The following is a 21743-nucleotide window of genomic DNA, read 5'->3' as shown; positions in this document are numbered from 1 at the left end:
CTCTATCTTCAGGAGCTTACATTTTACTGAAGAGATAAGAAGATGGTGAGCAAGACAGTTGGGGGGAGACACAGAGAGGAAGAGAGAGGGAAGGGGAGGAAGAGAGAGGGAAGGGGAGGGAAAAGATGAGGAAGAGGGAGAGCAAAAGAAGAGGAGAAGGAGTGGGAAAGAGTCTATGATTGGTAAAGGGAACTCCAAGAAAGGAAGACTCCCTGTGCCAATGCACATTTGCACTTTTGTGCATCTCACAGTTTTAAACTGTTCTCTAACGCAGCCAAAGGTTCTGTGACTTGCCCAAGGTCACAAGGCTATTAAGTGTCATGGGCAGGAGAATCCTCCAGCTCTTCGTAACCTCAAGGCCAGCTCTCTATTCCCTACCAAGAAATCAGTCAATTTTTCAGAAGATGTTTACTCTTGTGACACCTCCATTACATTTATAATGCAATTTTCCTAAAAATGCAGGATTCCTCCTTGACCAGGCTCAGAACATCTCAGTCTTTCTGTCTTCCTCTCCAAAAGAATGTGACTGTCTCCATGGTACTTACTCATCATTTGGTAGGTACTCTGAAGACACAGCTCATAGATTCCATTGTCCTCAGTCTATCCACCTCATTCCTTATCCCCCAGAGTATCGGTCTATTGCTGACATTTTAAAAGCTACCATCTGAAATTCAGCATCTCTCATCAGGCACCGTCCCCTGAAAAAATGCAAATATGTTAGGAAATCTGGATATAGAAAGCTCTTGTTAGCCCTTTTTGTCAATCAATGCTTTCTCTGTGTCTGCTGTGTCAATTGAGGTCAGACAAACTGAGGGTAAGAGTGAAGATTTAGCCATATTGACATCTTGTCATGACTCTTGGCTTTCATTATCACAAACAGGCTTAATAAATTCCTTTAAGGTTTCTTAATTTATCACTTTTATCTGTTGATAATGTTTAATATAAAATTTTAGAATAATCTCTTTGTTCTCTCTGAAGCAAACTCAGAGGGTGCCTCTTCCTATGTCAACAAAGCCAGCCAAGGCTGACTCTACATTCCTTAAGAGACCTTTAACCTAAGACACTATCTTGAATAATGGGACATTTTCCATATCTTAATATTTGTAGGCATATAGTATGTTATGGCATGTTAATGGTAAAGAAAACACAGACATCTTGGGTCGTAATTTCTATGTGAAACTTTGTCAAACTCTGTTATCTTATTGTATTTACAACCTATGCAATTAAGAAATTCCTTTACTAATGGTCTAGTTAGTCACTTATGGAGATCATAAATCTGAAGGACACAGAATACTTCTTTGTCCTAAAACATATTTAAGGCTGCCCAATTCTTTGTATTGGTAGCCAGAACATTTCTGGCTCCATAATGCATTATGTTACTGTTTTCTTTAATAGGGAATTGATTAATTAATTAAATCATAAAATGTATGCATTCAGCCTGTTGCCTTTTCATTAACAAAGTTTTCAGGTCAACAGTTATGGCGCCCAAACATGGATTGGAACTGAAGAACAGGACGGACATTTCCTCATCTCGCCAACGCCAGGACTCTGGCGCCAATAGGAACTATTTTTCCTAGAGTCCTGGACCTTGACGGGGTCGGGGTAAGTCCTTCCATTCCCAGCTTCCAAAGAACTCTCACTTTAAATTCCCTTTAAAGGAAACTCTGGGGACCGGAGACCAAGTCGCGTTAAATTGCTCTGTATTACTTAGGTCTCCTCTGGCGATCGATCTCAGGAAACTTAGTACAGGTATTGCTAGCACTAGTGTCAATCAACTAAAGACAGCCCTAAATTACGTTGGCCACCACAGGGCTCTTTTGGACCGGTCAAAGTTACTTTATCTTACAACCAAATTAAGAAAGGCCAACAAAACAACTAGCCAATAGCGAGAATGTTTCGTCTTGGGCTTGCTGACTTGGCTGAGCGAGAACAAAAGACAGGTAGCTTCTTCCCTGTAGGGCTGGGAGCTGCTTCAGCACCTAGCCGTGTCCTGGCAAAAATCCTTTCTTCTTCTAGGGCTCCAGTCTGTCCTTCCCTTCACTCCCTCCCTCCTATTCCTCAACCCTTTCCTTCCTCCCCTTCCCCTTGAAGGCCTCTGATCTGGGGAAACTGATGGCACCTAGACGCAATTTTTCCCCCTCGCCTTCCCCTACCTTAGACCTGAGGAAGGCAGCCTCTGTTCAAGCCTCTGTTGCCTCCCTCCTCCCCATTCCCCCTCCCCACTTTCCCGTAAGGGCTCTGGTCCTGAAGAGGACAGTTACAATCCACCTAAGAACTAGAGGCCTGAACCTATTTACATGGGGCCTGTTCCTTTAAGACAGTCAGAAACTTTGGGGCACCAAGGTTCCCCACCCCTCCAAAGACTTCAGGGGTGCTCTGAGAAAAGGCTGCAGGATTCCCCTTTATTATCAGACCTTGGATTCTTGCAACCCCCTTTCCTCAGAATGATAATAGCCAATTCATGATGGGGATTTCTAGCAAGCTTCTAACTGCCTTCTCTCTCTCTGGGTTGTTTTTTTTGTGAGCTATGTTTGTGTTTGTCCTGTTGTCAGTTTGTCTGTTGGTGTATGTCCGTGTCTGTATCATCTGTGCTGTGAATGAGTGTGTTATCTTGTAAGATTTAAGTGCAAGCAGCCAGACTTCAAGGGCTGCAGCTAGGGAAATAAACAAACAAAACTTTGAGACTTTTCCTTGTCATTCTGGTCTGGCCAACCTGGAATTACAATGGAAAGTTAGATCATCTTAGGTAAAATCATTTTAGCAGATTTGTATGTTGTGAAATTAATAAAAAATATTTCGGGAACCGATCATTTGAAATAACTCCTAAGACTGTGAGTAGCCCACCTTTCTAGGTACAGCTTGGAAATGCCACCTAGGTCCTAGACATTCCGCCCACCCTGTCCCAGCACCTGCATATTGCCTTAGGGGCTCAGTAAATTCTGCCGCTGTGGGGGGTTGGGGGAGATGGATGAATCAGGCCTGTAGCGAGCATTCTCTACACTGCCTGCGAAAGTCACCACTGGGACATCAGTTTCTGTGCTCTCGGTAAGCTTCACTTCTCTGTTCAATTGCAAAAAAAGTATTTTATTTCTGTTTGACCCATTTTCTGATTTGTAAAAATAATTATGCTTGTTGTTATGGGATCAAAATGATAAAATGACTGTAAAATGCTTAACATAATGACTGGTGTATGTTACATACAACATTATTATCTCTCTAATGTAACTGTTACCTTTGAAGTAGTTTTAATTGCTAAAAGTAATAAGATCAATAATTTCTGGAAATGCAAATTATACCGTCTGCAGTTATTGTTGTGTTAAAACTGTATTTCTAGGATTGTATTTCTGAATTTCTCTTAGATTGTGAAAATTGAGTGACCACTGTAATCTAGAAATAGTGTTAGACAAAGCAATTTTTTAAATCTGAATTTTGTTAAAGATGTTGGGAAAATTGTGTAACACCAGTTACGTTACTTTATCAGTCCTGCTAACTTTGTCTTATAATGTTTTGTAATTACCATTTAGAAAACCAGGTATTTTCACCTTTGTCCGTTAAAAAAGTTAAAGCTAAAGAATTTGGCTGTCTTCTATGAAGTTGTAGGATTGCTAACTAAGTTATTTGGGATTACTGTTTTAATACTGAAACCTAACATTGTTAAGTGATTCCTGTGTATGGAAAGGAGGGAATGGAGTGAAAACTTTATTTCAATTCCTTCTCTTCATTCAGAACAGTCCTCCCATTCCTGTGGGTAAGATCATCAGTCCTAGTAAAGGAATTTGGTTGGTTAATGCAAATTCTAAACAGTGAGTATTACTTGCACAGAAGTTGTAATAGAGAAAATTTTTAATAATTGGCTTTTACATCAGGACAAGTTTTAAATTTGAGAAGGAAAGATGTTAAATGGAATCCCTTATGTGTGCGTGTCCTGGTAAATCTTTATTGTTTATTGTAACTCCAAGAGAATGGAAATAACTGTTATCTGACTCTAAGTTGTAATTAGTGAGACTTGCTGTTGAAGGTAAAAGGCATTTGGGACCATTACTATTTTTTGGTTTTGAGTTTGAATTTGGGTATAGTTTCCTGCATTAAATCAGTATCTGAGACACATGCCACAAAGGAATATTTCTCACCTGACTAAACACTGAGGGGACAATTCTAGAGTCAATCTAGGATGGAATCCCCCTGGCTCAGTTTCCCTATTGTGTTCCTTTAAAAAGCAATGTTTCTCACCTGACTATTCCTGAGTCTGGCTATGAAACAGATACTGCATGATTGGAGAATTTCACTCCTATCTGAATTCAAACAGAGTAAAGGATGTTTTATCCCGTCATATTTGGTATGTCACATGTCCCTGCTTTTTCCTTCTATAGCAAATTTCTGTGGTCAATAACAAGTGACCAGCAAAACATGTGAGCCTTTTGTGTAATCTTACTGGGAAATCTAATATTATTTTTATCTGAAATTAGAATATATGCAGAAGTTTATGTAAATTACTTAAGACTCATCTTAAGATGTTCCCATTGTTTAAAAGGATTTTAAAAGCAACAATGTTTTTCTGTGAGTCAGTCTCTTATATCCAAGAATACTGCAATAATTAAGAATTCAGTTTGTTATAATACTTTGGAAATTCATATTACTTAAGAACATTTTTGTAACAACTCAGCTTTAATGAATTCCAGTTTTAAAGGTTTATTTTTGCTTAAGAAAAAAAAAAAAAGAGATATCAAGCATTTTAAAAGTTTCCAACTAGTTTTCTTCATAAGAGTTTAGTGAACATTAGAGTAAATTTTAAACTGTTCTTAAAGAAGGGAAATACTTTTAGAAGAAATGTTTTGAAAAATCATGCGTGATTCTTAGAAGGCCTACTAAAGCTTCAAAATGATATACTGTTAAATTAAGCTGTTTTGATCTGAATATGTAGTCATTCTATGGCCTAAGTTAGAGTTAAAGTTTGCATTTGAATTTATTATGTAAAGGTTTTAATTCCTGAAGTATCTCATTCTTCCAGAGTGAGTATAATTAGGGAAGAATAACAACTTGTGAAACAAGGACATAATTCCATCAAGCTATAAATTTAGTCATTAACCTCTTTGTTTTGTTTAAGCTGGAATGAGATTCCAGTACAGTTATGCTAGTAAAAAGTAATAACTTGTGAGCTATCTTGTTGTATGGTTAAAATGTAAAAGCAAGTGGAAGAATAGGATTGAGAGATCTGGAAAGATAAATTAAGTTCTGTTTGAAACTATGAAAAGTAGATAAGATTTGGGAATAAATACGGGTTATCCAAACCCCTCTTGCTCCTAGATAGTTGTTCTGGATACTTTTGTGTCAATTTCAGATGGTTTAAAGTGTGAGGAAGTATTTTATCTGAGGGATACCAGCCAATATTTATTTGCTATATAAGACTGGGACTGCAATTTACTATTGTTTGAAGCTCTGATTACAGGAATAGTTGTCTAAGTTATCATAAAGCCAATTGACATGTGCTGCAGACTAATGGTGGATGCTTGGGAAGGTTTTGAAGACAACCTTGGACATGGCCTAGGTAGGATCTTCCTAACTTTATTTTCCAAATGTACTATTTCCTTTCTAAGAAAGGAAATCTCCCACCTGATTATCTCTAAGCCCTGCTTTCAGCACCTGGTAACCTCATGATTACATGTCAGATAATGGCTTATTCCTGGAATCAACCAGAACTAAGGAGATCCTTTCCTTCTGTTAACATTGTCCCTCTTTTTCTTTTATAGCAAATCTTTGTAATTAAGAAGTTCTGTAAGTACAATACTAATTCTATCAAATAATAAATGGAATTTGGAACATCTCTGAGTTATTATAATGGGGTGCAGGAATGAATAGCTTACAACTTTAACCTATATTCCTGACCAAATAAATAAATATAATATAGAGATAACATCAAGGAAATGATTAGATCAGGTAATATGACAAAGATGTAATGTGATAGATGTCTAATTAGAGTAGCAAATTTTGAGGAAAAACAACAGGATTAGCCTGATTCCTCTAAGAATCATATGCAAATGGATATGATTGACTTCTAAAATTTGTTGTGCTTTTGATAACAAGATCTCAAATTTGGATTTTTGCATAAAATTTGTATAGGATGGTAGTAAAAGTAAGTGAAATTATTTCTTCTCCGTTAAAATATCTGTCCAATAAGTTAAAGTCAGAGGAGTTCATTATATAGTTGAACCCTCACATTTTAAAAGATTCTTATTCCAGGTACAAGATTTAGGAAAAGACAGAAACAGCAAATAATGTGAACCTAAATTTTCTGAAATTTCAAAAATGGAGAACAAATTTTAAGTGATTGTACTAATTTATATTGTCTGAAGTATCTGGGAACTTCTAGATCTTAACCAGAAAAGCAGAATTCTCTTTTTGAACTGTCCCAAAAATAAAACCTATTGTCAAAGAAAAGATATCTAGGTATCAGGTAACTACATGAGAAATCTGGGATTCAAAGTTAAATGAAAATTAAGAATGGATTACTGGGATACAAGGAACTTAATGTTAATTAACTTTGAAATAATAATTGCATTGATTTGTATGGTTCATGTTTAATTTTCTTGTTTATATTGGTGACATGTAAATCTTCCTTTCAAAACTAGTCTATTGTGAGCCATCTAAGTTTTAATCTGTACCTGACTTAATGTAAAAATATAATTTGTGAACTGTAAAAAGACTTCACTGTGTTGTTTGAACCTGGCCCTGCATGGCTGGGAAACTGAACTATTGCTAAGTGTCTTTAGCCATGTTAACTATGTTGTATTGTTTCATTTCAATTATCAAACCATGTTTTCTGGGAGACCCTGTCAAGTTTTCTGTATAGATTCTTGAATCCATCTGTCACCTCCACAGCCCCTGCTCCTGCCGTGCCCTCCAGTTTTGAAGAGGCCTGAAGAAGATGCCATCAGACATGGACAGCTTTCCCAAGAGCCTGGACCAGACTTGCATGAAGAGTAAACTCTCACACTACTGGTTATTTAGAGGTTTTTTCACATCTTTGTTGGTCTACAGGCGAAGCCTTCGGCTTGCCTTTGACCAAAAGGAGGGAATGATAATGTTTAATATAAAATTTTAGAATAATCTCTTTGTTCTCTCTGAAGCAAACTCAGAGGGTGCCTCTTCCTATGTCAACAAAGCCAGCCAAAGCTGACTCTACATTCCTTAAGAGACCTTTAACCTAAGACACTATCTTGAATAATGGGACATTTTCCATATCTTAATATTTGTAGACATATAGTATGTTATGGCATGTTAATGGTAAAGAAAACACAGACATCTTGGGTCGTAATTTCTATGTGAAACTTTGCCAAACTCTGTTATCTTATTGTATTTACAACCTATGCAATTAAGAAATTCCTTTACTAATGGTCTAGTTAGTCACTTATGGAGATCATAAATCTGAAGGACACAGAACACTTCTTTGTCCTAAAACATATTTAAGGCTGCCCAATTCTTCGTATCGGTAGCCAGAACATTTCTGGCTCCATAATGCATTATGTTACCGTTTTCTTTAATAGGGAATTGATTAATTAATTAAATCATAAAATGTATGCATTCAGCCTGTTGCCTTTTCTTAACAAAGTTTTCGGGTCAACACTGTCGACTCAATTACCAGTAGCCAAAATGAACCATTAGCACTATAAAAGTAAATATATTTTTAAGAGATACAAATCCATTCAGAGACTAGTAAGTAAGCAGAAAATTCAAAACATTATCAGGAAGAGTCCCTCCAAAGTAAAGGAGCTGGGGTTTCTTCTGTGTGCTCAGTATCTGGGGGAGAGAGAGAGAAGGAAATGCTCATGGCCTGCTTGACACACTTTAATTTTGTTCTGAGCCTAGTTTATTCCTTCCAAACCTTGATCAATAAGACAGAAAGCAGGGAGACATGCTCACTTGATTGCCACTGTGTTTGGGATACAAGCCTTATAATGTGGACAGAATGAATGCCTACATGCCACATGGTGTGACGCAAGAAACCTTTCTGCCTCAGACTCTGCCTGGTCTGTGACCCAAGCAGGGGTGCTGATAGTCTGGAAAATAACCTACTATATCCAGCCAACATCATTGCTTCACTCATGCTGAGTGAGAGACATCGAGCACATTCATTTTCAGGAAGGAAACAGAATCAGAGTGAGCTCCAGAGATCCCTGACAGGACCCCTGGGGCACTAGGGAATACAATGAGCTTGTTGGGAGAAGAGGCAGAGAGAAGCTCTGTCTTTTAAAGTTTTCCTTGGGCCATTCCTATTTTAGAAGTTCACAGAGATTTGGTACCAGAGCATTGCAAGGACCTTTGTTTATCCACTGAAAACCTACCTCCACCTGAGTCCTTCACATACCTGTCAGAGAGTATCCCCGAAACATTTTCTGCCTGGTGTCCTGCTGTGAATGTCGCCATAGCAACCGATGGCAGTGACTTCTGTTCCCATATGAGGTCCCACGGGCAGAAAGTGGGAGAGGAAAAAGGGAAGAAAAAATGACAATGTGGTCCTATGGGGAAAGGTTGAAATTCTTGAAAATTTAACTATTAGATAGGGGGCAACTTTACTCTGTTGTCTAACCAATTATATTCTTACTTAACTTTATAGATTACAATCATAATGTTGTTATGTACATCTTTAAGTTGATGGCTCTTTTTGATTTTTTTTCATCAACTTGTCATGGGATATTGCTAATGTGGAAATCATGGATCATAAATTATGGTCTTTTTTGGTCCTTTTATGGTCCTAATTATGGCCCTTTTCTGTGGACACCAAATCAGTTCCTACTAAGAACCGAAAATTTTGCATTTCAGACAATCAGGAATGAGTGGGCTTGTTTTTCACAATTCAATGAACATGTAGTTTTTCTTTTCATTAGCATTCTAATTTTATGGATTGTGGCAGCATCTCTGATTTTTTGCAATACTGAGGGTTTTCAAATTAATATTACCCATTTGTGTCTCATCTCTGGCAATTGGGTGAGATGGCCTCTCAGGGCTTTTCTAACCGCCATCCTGTAGCCCATTGCTTCACCCTGGTCCACTGAGCCAAGCTATGTACGTTGGCAGGTCCTGCATAGGTGCAGACATTTATTACCAGGAACTAAATGTTGTCTAGGCAACAGGCTCACACAATTGGGACGACTGACATCCTTCATGAACACGTAGGCTTTTTTGTTGTGGGTGTTGTGCAAGAATGTACGTCTTAAATCTCAACTAATGAAACAAAGAGGAGTAAGACCTATATGAGTGAGGAGACTGATTTCTTAAGAAACAAATATCAGCAACCAAAAGCCAAATTACTTCTCTGTTGGCCAAGGGGATGGGCCTGAATCAGGAGCTGAGGTGGAAATAGAAAGAAGACCAAGACGTCTTTCTTAAACAGGTAGGGGGAGCTATGGTAGGACCAGGCAAGACTATTCTATGCACAGAAGTGTCTTGAGTGGCAAGACCTCAGTTAGAGTTGTGACTCCTACAATGGACAAAGATGAGTCTTTATTTATTTAATCTATGTGGCTACCCTTGCCTCTCTGTGGGATGCTGGATAAACACCTCCCATGAGTGTTGTAGGGGGGATTCCTGGGTAGATTTCTGGGGGACTACCTGTCTTCTGAAGTATTTCCCAGCTTAGAGATTCTGTGATCCTATGTCTGTATGCATGTGAGTGAATTTACGCTAAAAAATTCTGGACTACTGCTCTGAGATGGTGTTAGAATCTGGGGCCACATGTGACTGGTGAAATCTGAAATAACAGAGGAAACAAGGGTTTGACTTCGGCACATATTTATTTCTTAAGCAATGCATGTTAATTGAACATCAGATAGGGGCCAGGCCTCCTCGGTTTGGCATTGCACTCCCAATATAGGGGTAGACAGATTTTTTCATGAATTAAAAACAATAAATAAACCCATTTAATTAAAGGAAAACAATTAATGATGGGACAAAATTAGAAAATTAGATTTCTAATTGGAGGAAAGATTAGGGACTTTTTGAGTTGAGAGGGAGAGAGCAAGGAGGAACCATTCCAGGAAATCAGGAAAAAAGCCATCCCACTCCCCCCACATGTTTGACCATGGAAAGAACAGGTGATGGGCCAGTACAAGGCCAGTTTTCAGATAAGCATGAGGGTTGCTTGAGATGTATAACTGGGAGAAAACTCTTTGCATCTATTTTCTGATCTGACTGCATTTCTGGTCATTATCACCTAGCTCCTGAGTTAAGGGTCTCTATGTAACAAGTAGAGGTGGTCCAGCTTCCCATCCATGCAGAGCTAGGAGCAAACAATACTTAAAGTTTTCTCACAAGACAGAAAGTGGACTAGACCCATAACTGAATAGAAAGGGAAATGAGGCCGCTCCAGAATTGAGTCACAAGACGGAATCAGTGCGATTCACTGAGTTCCCACGATTGTCTCACTCAAGAAGTTGATGTTACTGGGATAAGAGCTCACTGTTTGACAACAATGGCTAGGGAGACTAGATAACAGTGTGGTGGAAACTGAGTATAGACCAATACCTGACACCATACACAAGAATAAAGTCCAAATGGATACATGATCTAGGTATAAAGACTGACACTATGAACAAATTAGGGAATCAAGGAATAGCGTATTTATCAGATTTATGGAGAATGGAGAAATTTGTGACTAAATAAGAGATACAGAATATTATGAAGTGCAAAATGGATAATTTTGATTACACTAAATTGAAAAGTTTTTGCACAAATGAACCCAATGCAACCAAGATTAGGAGCGAAGCAGAAAACTGGGAAAGAATTTTTGCAACTAGTATCTGTAATAAAGACTTCATTTCTAAAATATATAGAGAGCTGAGTCAAATTTATAAGAATGCAAGTCATTCCACAATTGATAAATGGTCAAAGGATATGAACAGGCAGTTTTCAGAAGAACAAATTAAAGCTATGTATAGTCATATGAAAAAATGCTCTAAATCACTATTGATTAGAGAAATGCAAATCAAAACAACTCTGAGGTACCACATCACACCTATCAGATTGGCTAACATGACAAAGCAGGAAGATGATAAATGTTGGAGAAGATGTGGGCGAGTTGGGACACTAATTCATTGTTGGTGGAGCTGTGAGCTAATCCAACCACTAGGGAGAGCAATTTAGAACTATGCCCAAAGGACTACAAAAATGTGTATACCCTTTTACCCAGCAACGTCACTTCTAGCACTGTATCCCAAAGACATTATAAAAATGGAAAAAGGTCCCACATGTACAAAAATATGTATAGCAGCTCTCTTTGTGGTGACTAAGAACTGGCCATCAATTGGGGAATGGCAGAAGAAGTTGAGGTGGGAATGTAGTGGAATACTATTGTGCTATAAGAAATGACGAACAGGAGAACTTCAGAGAGGCCTGGAAGGACTTATATGAACTGATGCTGAGCGAAATGAATAGAACCAGGAGAACTTTGTACACAGCAACAACCACAGTGTGTGAGAAATTTTTCTGGTAGACTTAGTCCTTCACAGCAATGAAAGGACCTAAAAAATTTCCAGTGGACTCTTGAGGTAAACATCTTCCACATCCAGAAAAGAACTATGGAATCGGAAGACAAAATGAAGCAGAATATTTTCTCTTGTGTTTTGTTTTGTTTTGGTTTCTCTCATGGTTTCTCCCCTTCTGTTTAATTCTTCTACACAACTTGACTAATGCGGAAGTGTGTTTAATAAGAATGTACGTGTAGAAACCATATAAGATGGCATGCTGTCTCAGGAAGGGAGGGGGGAGCGAGAGGGAGAAAACTTAAGACTTATAGAAGTTATTGTTGAAAAATGAAAACAAATAAATTAACTTATTCTAAAAAAAGTTGATGTCAGTGCATAAATATTTACTGAGTACATTTTTTTGCTGACCTGGATCAATAGCCATGAGGAAGAGCACTCAACCTTCAGTTCACGCCAAGAAAGAAAGCAAGAAATCTAGAAGACAGAGGTGCAGTGTTGACCTGATCTTCTTAGTGGTGCTTTGTGCCTGAGTCCTCTGTGGCTTGGCCCTTCGTGCAACCACCTCAGCTTCTGAAATCTTGGAACAACGATGACTGAACTCCATGATATCTTTACCAAAGGTCCCCACTAGGTCTGAACCTACATTAAAAGACACTGAAGCAAAGTTATTCTAAGGTGTATTGGAGTTCAAAGAACACTAATGAAATTCATGGAAATCTTCTGCTTGCTATCAACAGCTACTTCCTTCTTCATTGCTGCTTGAGCAGGCTCAATTTTTCAACAAAAGAGGCAAAACAAAATCCTTATAAATATCACATGGGGAAGATGTGGATGAACTGAGGCAGAGGGAACTGGAGCTGCTAGAGAATCATCACATTTCCAAGCCATAGACTGGTAAAGGCCAAAGTCTAGATTGAGTTATTCACACTGTGGCATGAGAGGTATCATCTAAAGGATCAGGAATGTCTTCATGGAGAAGGTGATATTTGAGCTGCATATTCATGAAGAGAAGGATTCTAGTTATGAGAAGAGAATGGAATATGTTCTAGATATAGGATATGATCAGTACCAAAGCAAAGAGATGAGAGATGGGGTGCTATATATGAGAAGCAGTTTGGTTCAATCCCAGAGTGAAGAATGGCGAGTTATATACAATAAAAATTGGAAAGATAGGTTGAGGCTATATTGAGCTGGGCTTTAACAGTAAACCAAGGCATTTATGTTTTATCCTAAGGGCAATAAAGAAATTACTGGATTTTGTTCTTACCCTATATACTCTTCCATGCCACCTCTCAACATTTCTTAGGCTCCATCAAAAAAGATTGATGATAATAATATCTAATTTTGATGTAGCAATTTAATATTTGCAAAGTGTTTTGTGGATATTATATCCACAAATAGATATATATATTATATCACATGTTACTGGACTCTCCATTTGCCGTCCTGCCTGATTTCAACTCCACAGAACAAGATATCCCTCTCATGTTAGGTTCATCACCTCTAAAATCATCCCCATGCTGCTAATTCAAGCTTTGACTGATATCACGTCCTCTTCTCTCATTTCAAGAGCTAGAGGATGGAGTACCAAACTCCTCCCAATACCTTCCTTTATAGAGGGCAAAAGCTGATCTTTTTGTCTCACTCTACTCTATCTCCTGCTTTTCCTTCTTTCAACTCCATTGAACTGGTGCCAGTTACCCCCTGACTTTCCCCTTCTCCCCCAATTTTTTGAACTCCTTTTGTGTGTTGTGATCCCCCATTAGATTGTAAGTTCTTTGGGGGCAGAACAGTCTTTAATTTAATTAATCATATTGCCAGTGCTCAACACAGTGCATAGCACATAGTAGGTACTTACTCAACATTAGATAGAATATTATATCCTTTTGTCCTTACGAATGCCTAGGAGGTATCCCCCTTTTGCACATGGAGAATCTGTGACTGGCAGAGGTTAAGCGACTTGCCCTAAATCCCACAGTAAGCTCTGGGGCCATATTTCATCTCTGGTCTCCCTGGCTCCAGGTCCAGAGTTCTGTTTTGAAGTGGGATGCTTCCAGCTTTTCTGTATCATATCCAATATTAGGTAATGGTTTCAAAAATATACTTTTCAACATAGAAGGAAACTACTTCTACTCTTACATCCTTGAGTATTGTGTGCATAAAGGGATATTGCATTTTCTCAAAGGAGTTCTTCTTGGGTGAGCATGGGCAAGTTATTTCACTTCTGTGGGACTCAGGTTCCTCACCTGTAAAATAAGGAGGTTGGGCAAGATGGTCACTGAGATCCTGTAAGTAAGGTGGATGTTAGTGGAAGTAAGGTGGATTTTATTGTGCCTAAGTAGATTTTTGTTATTATTTCTTGGAGTCTAGTTCCCAGGATCCATAGCCATAACAATCTCTTGTTCCCAGGTATTAGATATGAATTCTCACAATTATGGTTCAAAACATCTCCACCATGCTTGCACAGAGTTATATAATGGTAGATAATATAAACATTTGTGCTTAAATGGTAAACATCTACTGCAACTGCACCATGAAATATAGGGACGAAGTGATGTAAACTTGTGAAGCTATTGCTGGCAATAGGCCTTCTTTGTCTGTTGTCCTATAAAGCAGGTGGGCACTGGCCAGTGAATGGGGAACCCTTAGGGTTGAATGCAAAAGCTGGAATGCTGTGTGTGCCTTGACTGGCCCCCAACAAGGGTTAGGGGGAATCTGTGTTTGGCTCAACCGACCCTCACTGAGGCTTGAGGAGATTTAGGGGAGTGAACAAGCTGTGTCTGTCTCAATTAACCCCATTGAGATGTAGTCATAGTTGCCCCTCTTCTGGCCCACCACTGCCAGAAGGGTAATTAGGGAATGCTGTGGGAGTTGATGTTCCCATTATCAGCAACCTTTGTGGGAAGACTAGAATAGAATAAAGTAAGATTATTAACCCCTTTGAAGCTGCCTTTGTGTCTTTCCTGTCTGATCAGATCAAGATCAATAAGCTAGCAGCCCTCCTGTGTGCTGTGTTTGTCTGTGTTTATCCAGTTCCTAGCTATAAAAATTGGGGCAGTTAGGTGGTACAGTGGATAGAGTACCAGTGCAGGAGTCAGGAGGACCTGAGTTCAAATCTCACCTCAGACACTTGACACTCACTAGCTGTGTGACCTTGGGCAAGTCATTTAACTCCATTGCCTCATTCTGGGTCATCTCCAGTCACTGGATTCAGATGGCTCTGAAGGAGAAGTGAGGCTGGTAACCTGCACAGCCCTCCCTCAAAACAAAGTCAAGTGCAACTCATGTCATTATTTCTCTGATGACATGGTCTTCTTCAGCAATGAAGGATGAACACATACACTATAAAATGAGAACTGGAATAAACAGCCTGTACAGTGTTTTCAGCTTGGGCTTGATTGTTCTTTTTTAGTTTTCAACAGACACTTAAAAAAGATTTGAGGGTTTTAGTGAATTGTAACTTTAAAAGAAGACTATGAAATGGTAGGCCAAAAGGGCAAATATCATCTTGGATTGTATCAAGAATCACTACAAGCAGCTGGGAAATAAGATATACAGGCAATGCGGTAGACAGATCTATTTTGCCCTACAAGAAAATAGAGAGGATGGGGAAAAGAGAAACGAGGGGTGTGATAGAAGGGAGGGCAGATTAGGGGAAGTGGTAATCAGCCTGAGAGCATGTTGACTTGCTGACAAACTTAATGGATGGGTTGTGATGCACTTCTGGGCAATATGACCACACACTTAAGATCATACAGCCACTGTCCAATTGGTCAGTCAGTCCAGTAGCACCTACTATGGACCAGGGCCTTCTCTAAGGACTATCAAAGACTCAAAATGGAAATGGAAAGAGGGACAGGCAAATAAAAGTTTCTGGGGGAATGTGGTATTGAGAAACATTGCTAGGCACAGCTTCTCCAAAGCCCTCTCAGGTCCTTCTCACCCTCACTCACCTTGTCCTGCACAGACAAGTTTTGCTGTATATTGTACGATGCTGCCATCAGTCCCTAAGAGTGCTGGTCATGCCCCTAGGACCATAACAGCTCCACCAGGGACTTCTGAAAGAACTAACTGCATTTCATCCAGAGCTAAGAATGCAGAAATGCTACTTCCTTAGCCCTAGGCCAGGTCCAGCACACCCTCCACACCTCCTGAATTTGCTCTCTCCAATTGTCTTTAATAATAATAGCTGGTATCTGTACACAACTTCTTTGTGGTTCCCAAAGCTTTTTCCACATCTTATCTCACTGGACTTTCACAGCAAGCTTGGGAGGTAGATGCCAGTATTATCCCTATTTTATAGATGGGGAAAATGAACCTGAAGACAGTTAGTCAAAGTTCATGTGGACCCTGTGAGCCTCTGGGCATTCTGGGTCCCACCTCCGGAGATCAACAGGGAGTCACTGACCTATACTCCCAGTGACCCTAATGCCCTCTAGCTGCTATATTCCCAGGGTAACCCTTGGAGTCTGTCTCTTAGAACCTCTAGTTTTCTTCAAAGCTCAGGGCAGGTACTACTGACACCTGTTGGCTGTTGCCACCTCTTTGTGGCTCCCTCTCTACCCCTGCCAGTGAAGCCATATGTATTTTGGGTCTAGTCTGTTTACACGTCTATGTGCACCTGTCACTTCCCCTCATGAAATGCCAACTCCTTCAGGGCAGGGACTGTTTGCACTTGTGGCACTCTTTCTAGTGGCAGGCATAGGGACTGGCATATAGCAGGCCTTTTAAAACGTTTATTGGCAGACTCACTCAGAATGTCTTGGGTGACTGCAAGCTACCTTTCATGTTTATTTCTAGACTAGATAAAACCATGTGGGCACATCAGTGTTAGTGCCATCCAGGCTTTTCCTAGAAAACCAAGGTGAGAATGTTAGTAGATCTTCCATTTAAAGATCATTTTTCTTCTTTAATCATTGAGGACATCTCCCTTTGTGTTAGATGGTCTTCCTTTCAACAGAATCTACCTGGAAAATTCTCCCAATAATTTAGCTCATCCACCTCTTGGTATCCCAAGTTCTTTCCAAGATTCATTTTACATGTGACTTCCTGGAGGAGACCTTTCCTAACAGCTCCAGTGGTGATACAGAAGGTGTAGTGCTATACCTGTGAGTCACAGGGACCCGAGTTCAAATCCAGTCTCAGACACTTACTAGTTGTGTTACCCTAGGCAAAGTCACTTGACCTTGCTTACCTCAGTTTCTACCTCTATAAAATGGGATAGAGAAGGAAATGGCAAACACCCCAGCATCTTTGCTAAGCAAACCCAAAGGGAGTCACAAAGAGTAACACATGACTGACTGGGAACAGACTGGATATGGGGGTGGGAAAGAGTGAAGAATTGAAAATGACACCTAGGTTAGAAGTCTTAGTGATGGGAGGATTTTGGTTGCCCTTAAGAGTAACAGTGAAGTAGATTCCGGAAGGTGGTGGAATAAGATGGGAAATACTTGGCACTCCAAAATTCTCCTATAAATAAGGTAAAATATTGCCTCATGGTGAACTTTGATCAGCAAAAAGAATTAAAAGTTGTAGTAAAGCAGTTGCCCTCCTAAGACACCTGTGGAGGGCCTTAGGAAAGGACTGACCTCCTGGGGTGAAGGTTGGGTCTGGCTGAAATATGAGCCTCTCTGAGCAGACTCCACTTGAGCAACAAACCGTTGGGGCAGCTGTGTCAGAAACTGCAGCCTCTGCTTTAGGAACTTTCACCTCATGGATAGTATAAGGGTCAGACAGCTGAGTAGGGGAAGATTACAGGAACTTCCACTGTCACCTGAAGCCAGGCTCAGGGATGCTGACCAGACTGAGTCCAGAGCTGTGGATGAGGAGGAGTGAGCACATGCCCAGTGGGTGAAGTAGCAGGGGGTTGAGGATCCAGTTGGCTGGGAGCATTTGAAGAAGAGCACAGTCCCTGGTTTCAGTTCCAGTTCAGAGGGTGGGCTGAACTTTGCACCCATGGGAGGGACTGAAGTGAGCAAGAGTAGTGCAGTGACAGTGTGGCTGGAAGCTCCATCTATGGTTTATGGACAGAGAGCAGTGCCCAAGGTCAATCCCATACAGAGATCAGAAAACAGCAATATGAAAAGTCTGAAGCCTGAGGCATCATTGCCCGCATGTTGGGACTAGAATTGAACTGTAATAATAAACCACTATAAATTATAATAATGAGCAAGCAAAGGGCAAAGGACCCAACTATAGATAGATACTCTGGGGACAGAGAAGATATGATTCATACTCAGATGAAGATAGTGAAGTTAAAACCTCCACTCTTACTTCAAAGAAAAATGTCAAATGGTCACAAGTCCAAAAAGAACTCTTGGAAGAGCTTGAAAAAGGACTTTAAGGAGGGCAGAGCCAAGATGGCAGAGTAGAAAGATGCACATACTCTAGCTTTTCCCCCACAGTCCATAAAATACCTGTGAAAAATGACTCTAAACAAATTCTAGAGCAACGGAAGCCAGAAAACGACAGAGTGAAAAAATTTCCAGCCCAAGATAGCCTGGAAGGCTGACAGGAAAGGTCTATCACACAGGGCACAGAGCACAACCCATGGAGCTCAGTCCAGCCTTGGCCATGTGGCAGAAGTAGGAACAGGACCATCAGGGAAAGACATAAAAGTCAAGGCTTCTGCATACAAAACCTCCAAAATAAATATGCAATGGTCTCAGGTCATGGAAGAACTCAAAAAGGATTTTGAAAATCAAGTAAGAGAGGTGAAGGAAAAATTGGGAAGAGAAATGAGAAAGATGCAAGAAAAGCATGAAAAGCAAGTCAACAAGTCCTTGCTAAAAGAGACCCAAAAAATGCTGAAGAAAATAACACCTTTAAAAATAGGCAAATTCAATTGGCAAAAGAGGTCCAAAAAGCCAATGAGGAGAAGAAGGCTTTAAAAATCAGAATTAGCCAAATGGAAAAGGAGGTTCAAAAACTCACTGAAGAAAACAGTTCTTTAAAAATTAGAATGGAACAGATGGCAGCTAATGACTTTATGAAAAACTAAGAAATTACAAAACAAAACCAAAAGAATGAAAAAATGCAAGACAATGTGAAATATCTCATTGGAAAAACAACTGACCTGGAAAATAGATCCAGGAGAGACAATTTAAAAATTATGGGACTACCTGAAAGCCATGATCAAAAAAAGAGCCTAGACATCATCTTTCATGAAATTATCAAGGAAAACTGCCCTGATATTCTAGAAGCAGAGGGCAAAATAAATATTGAAAGAATCTACCAATCCCTTCCTGAAAGAGATCCAAAAAGAAAAACTCCTAGGAATATGGTAGCCAAATTCCAGAGTTCTCAAGTCAAGGAGAAAATATTGCAAGCAGCTAGAAAGAAACAATTCAAGTATTGTGGAAATACAATCAGGATAACACAAGATCTAGCAGCTTCTACATTAAGGGATCGAAGGGCATGGAATAGGATATTCCAGAAGTCAAAGGAACTAGGACTAAAACCAAGAATCACCTACCCAACAAAAAACAAAAAAAATCCCAGTAATACTTCAGAGGGGAAAATGGCAATTCAATGAAATAGAGGACTTTCAAGCATTCTTGATGAAAACACCAGAGCTGAATAGAAAACATGACTTTCCAACACAAGAATCAAGAGAAGCATGAAAAGGTAAACAGGACAGAGAAAGCAGAAGAGACTTTCTAAAGTTGAACTGTTTACATTCCTACATGGAAAGATAATATTTGTAACTTTTGAAACTTTTGTCAGTATTTGGGTAGTTGGAGGGATTACACACACACACATACACACACACATGGTAGCATGAGAGCACAGAGTGAGTTGAATGGGAAGGGATGATATCTAAAAAAATAAAATTAAGGGGTGAGAGTAATATATTGGGAGGAGAAAGGGAGAAATGGAATGGGGCAAATTATCTCTCATAAAAGAGGCAAGAAAAGCTTTTTCAAAGGAGGGGAAAAAGGAGGGAGGTGAGAGGGAAAAAGTGAAGCTTACTCTCATCACATTTGGCTTAAGGAGCGAATAACATGCTTTCACTACAGGAAAGTAGGGGAGAAGAGGAGAAGTGGAGTGTGGGGGGATGATAGAAGGGAGAGCAAATGAGAGGAGGGTGTAATTAGAAGTAAATACTTTGGGGGAGGGACAAGGTCAAAAGAGAGAATAGAATAAATGGAGGGCAGGATAGGATGGAGGGAAATATAGTTAGTCTTTCACAACATGACTTTTATAGAAGTCTTTTGCATAACTACACATGTATAACCTACATTGAATTGCTTGCCCTCTCAGTGGAGATGGGTGGGGAGGGAGGAAGGGAGAGAAGTTGGAACTCAAAGTTTTAATAACCAATGTTAAAAATTGTTTTTACATGCAACTGGGAAATAATAAATACAGGTAATGAAGTATAGGAATCTACCTTGCTCTACAAGAAAATAGAGGAGATGGGAATAAGGAAAGGGAGGGGTGTGATAGAAGGGAGGGCAGATTGGAGGAAGGGGTAATCAGAATGCATGATGTCTTGGGGTGGAGAGAGGGAAGGGATGGGGAGAAAATTTGGAACTCAAAGTCTTGTGGAAATGAATGTTGAAGACTAAAAGTAAATAAATAAATTTTATAAAAAGAGAGAAAAAACAAAAAGAAATTAAATAGGAGGTTGAGGAAAAAGTAAGGGAAAAAAAATTGTCATCTCCATGCAGATGGTTCTCAGTCCTACTTATCCAACTCTAACCTCTATGCTCATCTCCAGTTTTACGTTGCCAACTGGCTTCTATATATCTGGAGATCTGGATGGATGTCTAGACTGAATGTCCCCTAGGTAGCTGGTCCAAAAGTGTGCTCATTATCTTTTCCCCTTTTTCTAACTTATCTACTCTCTAGGGTATCATCACGACCTTCTAAGTTACCCTAGCTTGCAACATAGATGTTATGCTCAATTTCTTACTATTTCTCGGCCATGAGGGTCTGCCTTTCCTTCCCTGCCACATCCAATTTCATGCCATGGCCTCTCTATTTGACCTTTGAAAGTTCCTGACTTGAGAACTAATGCTCACTATACTGGTGAGTATAGTCTTCTATACATGGATCCACCTAATTGCCAATTAATATAATGGAACACTATCAGATGGTAAAGTGTGTGAAACAAGATATTCTAGGTAGAGAATTTGTCAGAAAAAAAAAGAAAGAGGCTTATTGAACTATTTTTAAAATTCATAGGAAGAGAAGGAAGGCCAGAAGGAAACGCAAACAAGGTGGATAACTTTGAAAGTTCCATCTAGAATTTATTACCTACCTGAAAGGAAATGCAAGTTGTATGTAATAAGAATTGATGAACAGGCAGATATATACACACACACCACACATGTTTGTGTGGTGTGTGTATATGGGTATGTGTATTATATACATATATGTATATGTGTGTATATGGGGGAGAGAGAGAGAGAGAGAGAGAGAGAGAGAGAGAGAGAGAGAGAGAGAGAGAGAGAGAGAGAGAGAGAGAGAACATAACATGATAAGTTGTCAATTTAGCTAACGGTTGTAAGTAGGATGGGAAAACAATTTATGCAAAGATTATAATAACAACAGCTTGCTTACCCGTTCAAAAACCTCTAGTGACTGTGTAATAATAATGTCTATCTTTAAAGAAGACATAAGAATATGCTTCTCTGTGCTTTGCAGAAGTGAGGGACTATGGGTGCAGGTACATACTGTCAGACTTGTTTTTTCTTCTTTGTTTTAAGGGATGATTGTTTTAATTGCTGAGGGAGAGAGGATGTATTTGGAAATGAAGGTAATGTACATAGAAAAGACAGCAAGAATTTTTAATGCTTTAAAATTTCAGTCAAGGTGCATGTGTACCATATACAAAGTACCACATGTTCCAGATTCCCCAATGTTGTTGGATAAATGAGAAGTAATTACTCATGCCAAATGCCTAAGAGCTGTAGATTAAAATCTGATTAGGGTTAGGAGGCAGTCAGTCCAAGGTGCCAAATCTAAACAATGAGGGCGGGGAAGCCACTGCTGCCAGAGGCTGGGAAGAGGTAGGATGGGGTTCTCAGAGTCACTTGGAACCACTAGGGGAATGGCGCACTTCCAAGTCCTACAGACTGCTCTGATGTTCATTCCTGGGATTCTTTCAAATCCCTTGCTTCTAAATCTCGTGTTCCACCAAAGTCTCTCTCCACAGTCTAACTTTCTCTCTCACTTAAGTTAATACCTCCATGTTTTGCCTCCCTGATCTTAATGGTAAAAGAAAAAAACAGGGTTTCAAACACAAAGTTGTCTTCCTAATAT

The 21743-nt window shown here is 39.6% G+C and overlaps 1 long non-coding RNA gene across 2 annotated transcripts in view; it reads right to left on the bottom strand.

The window, feature by feature from the left end:
- The window catches only part of LOC140524540 (uncharacterized), a 73437-nt gene that overhangs the window by 13652 nt on the left and 38042 nt on the right, over nt 1-21743 (bottom strand). For both annotated transcript variants that reach the window (XR_011973753.1, XR_011973754.1), the window contains 2 exons: nt 8363-8442; nt 546-698 (listed from right to left, as the gene is read on the bottom strand). This is a non-coding gene — a long non-coding RNA (uncharacterized lncRNA). The remainder of the gene's footprint in view (nt 1-545; nt 699-8362; nt 8443-21743) is intronic.

The sequence above is a fragment of the Notamacropus eugenii genome, chromosome 2 (genome assembly GCF_028372415.1).
Source record: "Notamacropus eugenii isolate mMacEug1 chromosome 2, mMacEug1.pri_v2, whole genome shotgun sequence".
Classification (NCBI taxonomy): domain Eukaryota; kingdom Metazoa; phylum Chordata; class Mammalia; order Diprotodontia; family Macropodidae; genus Notamacropus; species Notamacropus eugenii.
Note: the sequence above shows the minus strand (reverse complement) of the source record. Positions and strands in the feature narration are given on the sequence as shown.